This window comes from Sinocyclocheilus grahami, unplaced genomic scaffold (assembly GCF_001515645.1).
Source record: "Sinocyclocheilus grahami isolate Dianchi unplaced genomic scaffold, SAMN03320097.WGS_v1.1 scaffold73.1, whole genome shotgun sequence".
Classification (NCBI taxonomy): Eukaryota; Metazoa; Chordata; class Actinopteri; order Cypriniformes; family Cyprinidae; genus Sinocyclocheilus; species Sinocyclocheilus grahami.
The window spans coordinates 1,696,130-1,699,107 of record NW_015505252.1 but is presented as its reverse complement, the minus strand read 5'-3'; the positions used below and the strand labels follow the sequence as shown (position 1 = coordinate 1,699,107).

General features: G+C 41.9%; 1 protein-coding gene across 3 annotated transcripts in view; it reads right to left on the bottom strand.

Moving 5' to 3' along the window:
• Positions 1 to 2,978, bottom strand: part of LOC107585667 (gastrula zinc finger protein XlCGF8.2DB-like) — a 51,005-nt gene that overhangs the window by 28,596 nt on the left and 19,431 nt on the right. For 2 of the 3 annotated variants that reach the window (XR_001609270.1, XM_016272785.1), the window contains exon 2: positions 1,289 to 1,291. The exons of the other annotated variant lie outside the window; for it this stretch is intronic. The gene's annotated coding sequence lies outside the window, so the exon portion shown is untranslated. The remainder of the gene's footprint in view (positions 1 to 1,288; positions 1,292 to 2,978) is intronic. 3 annotated transcript variants of the gene reach the window in all.

Below are 2,978 nucleotides of genomic sequence, written 5' to 3'. Positions count from 1 at the left end.
GGGGGGGGAGACTAATACTGATATTATTATAGAACTTTTAGAATTATTATATAGAATATATAGAATTATTATAGAACTAAAAAATAATACTGATAAGATAAAACCGTCAGTTCTTTAAAACTGAAGAATTCCAAAGGAAAATACAACAAAGAATATCGTTTACATGTAGCTCGTCAATTCTGCATGGTATATAAGGCTCTCTCGCTCTGTATCTTTCTTTGCGTGTGTGAGAAACAAAGCGACGGTGAGTCGTGCACCTTCACACTGTTTACGGTACATCAAATACAGGTACGTTGCACATCCATTTAGATGAACTGAAAAATAATATAATAAATTATAGTGACGCCAAATTTTTATTGTCAGTAACGGTAACGGCGTTGTAACGGGGGAAACAGTAATTCGTTTGATTGAACTAATTACTGAAAAAAGTAACGCCGTTATTCCCATCACTACCCACACCCAAACCGGCCATGCTGAACGATGTTACAGGCAGCACAACATTCTCCACGGCTTCTCCAGACCCTTTCACGTCTCAGGGTGAACCTGGTCTCATCTGTGAAACACACAGGGCACCAGTGTGGACCTGCCAATTCTGGTGTTCAATGCCAATCGAGCTCCACGGTGCTGGGCAGTAAGCACAAGGTCCACTAGAGGACGTCGGTCCTCAGGCCACCCTCATGAAGTCTGTTTCTGATTGTTTGGTCAGAGACATTCACACCAGTGGCCTGCTGTAGGTCATTTTGTAGGGCTCTGGCAGTGCTCATCCAGTTCCTCCTTGCACAAATGAGCAGACACCGCTCCTGTTGATGGGTTAAGGACCTTCTACGGCCCTGTCCAGCTTTCCTAGAGTAACTGCCCGTCTCCTGGAATCTCCTCCATGTTCTTGAGACTGTGCTGGGAAACACGGCAAACCTTCTGGCAATGGTACGTATTGATGTGCCATCCTGGAGGAGTTGGACTGCCTGTGCAACCTCTGTAGGGTTCAGGTATTGCCTCATGCTACCAGCAGTGACACTGACCCTAGCCAAATGCAAAACTAGTGAAAAAAAAAAAAAAGTGTCAGAAAAGATGAGTAGGGAAAAATTTCAGTGGCCTCCACTAGTAAAACCATTCCTGTTTTGGGGGTCGTCTCATTGTTGCCCATCTACATTTACATTTAATCATTTTGCAGACGCTTTTATCCAAAGCGACTTACAATTGGGGAATACATAAAGTGATTCTTCTTAAAGAGGCAAACAGACACAGGAAGTGCTTGTAATAAAGTTTTAGGCATTGTTCAAATAAGTACAAGCTAGAAAGGGAAGGAATAAATAAAGAGAAAGACAGAGTTTGTTTTTTTAATTTAGGATGAAGTCAAGAAGCGTCGACAGAGATGAGTTTTCAGCTGTCGCTTGAAAATTGTCAGGGATTCAGCATTCTGGATAGGGGTGGGAAGATCATTCCACCAGCCAGGAACGGTGAACGAGAACGTTCTGGAAAATGATTTTGAGCCTCTCCGTTATGGTACCACGAGACGTCGCTCACTAGTGGATCTCAGACTTCTGGAGGGGATGTAGATTCGTAGTAGTGAGTGGAAGTAGATGGGTGTTGAGCCTGTTCTATATGGAAGCATCAATGTCTTGAACTTGATGCAAGCCGCAAACCGGTAGCCATTGCAAGGAAATAAAGAGAAGTGTAGCATGGGCTCGTTGAAGACCAGTCGTGCCACTGCATTCGGAATCATTTGTAGAGGTTTGATTGTGTTGATGGAAGTCCAGCCAGAAGAGCACTGCAGTAGTCCAGCCTAGAAATTACAAGGGCCTGGACAAGACGTTGTGCAGCATGCTCCGTTAGAAAGGGCCTGATCTTTCTGATGTTGTGTAAATGCAAACCTGCAAGATCAAGCAGTCTTTGCAATGTGGTCTTTGAAGGTCAGCTGGTCATCAAAGATTACACCAAGATTCCTGACCGAAGTTAATTGGGTAATTGTATTAGAACCTAGCTGGATGGTGAAATCATGCTGTAGAGTTGGAGTGGCAGGGAAGACAAGAAGCTCAATCTTTGCCAGGTTGAGCTGCAGGTGATATTCTTTCATCCATGCCGAGATGTCCACCAGGCAGCCTGAGATCCGTGCAGCTACCGTTGGATCATCTGGTTGAAATGAGAGAGAGAGCTGTGTGTCATCAGCATAGCAGATAGCATAGCAATGGTAGGAGAAGTCATGTGCCTGTATGATGTTGCACAGTCGTCAGTGTACAAAGGTGTTCAGTTCTGTGCTGTTCCAGCACTATGGAGTGTATACAAACCACTGTTGTTCAATGACTTGCCTAACTAACCTAATTAAGATTGAAGATACCTTCAAGATTTGAAGACTCTGTTGAAGAATGGGCCAAAATCACACCTGAGCAATGCATGCGACTAGTTTCTCCATACAGAAGGCGTCTTGAAGCTGTCATTACCAACTAAGGCTTTTGAACAAAGTATTAAATAAATTTCAGTAAGCGTGTTCAATACTTTTTCCCTGTGTCATTCCATTTTATTACACACAACTTAATTTCTGAACTTATTTGTTTTGTTTTCTTTGTATGTATGGATTACTTGGGTTGTTACCGATCTGGTGAAAATGTCATGTCAACAGCACCTTTAGAAATATATTTACTGAGAAAAATGGTGACGTGTTCAATACTTATTTTACCCGCTGTATATATATATACAGTGGGTACGGAAAGTATTCAGACCCCCTTAAATTTTTCACTCTTTGTTATATTGCAGCCATTTGCTAAAATAATTTAAGTTAATTTTTTTCCTCATTAATGTACACACAGCACCCCATATTGACAGAAAAACACAGAATTGTTGACATTTTTGCAGATTTATTAAAAAAGAAAAACTGAAATATCACATGGTCCTAAGTATTCAGACCCTTTGCTCAGTATTTAGTAGAAGCACCCTTTTGATCGAATACAGCCATGAGTCTTTTTGGGAAAGACCCAACAAGT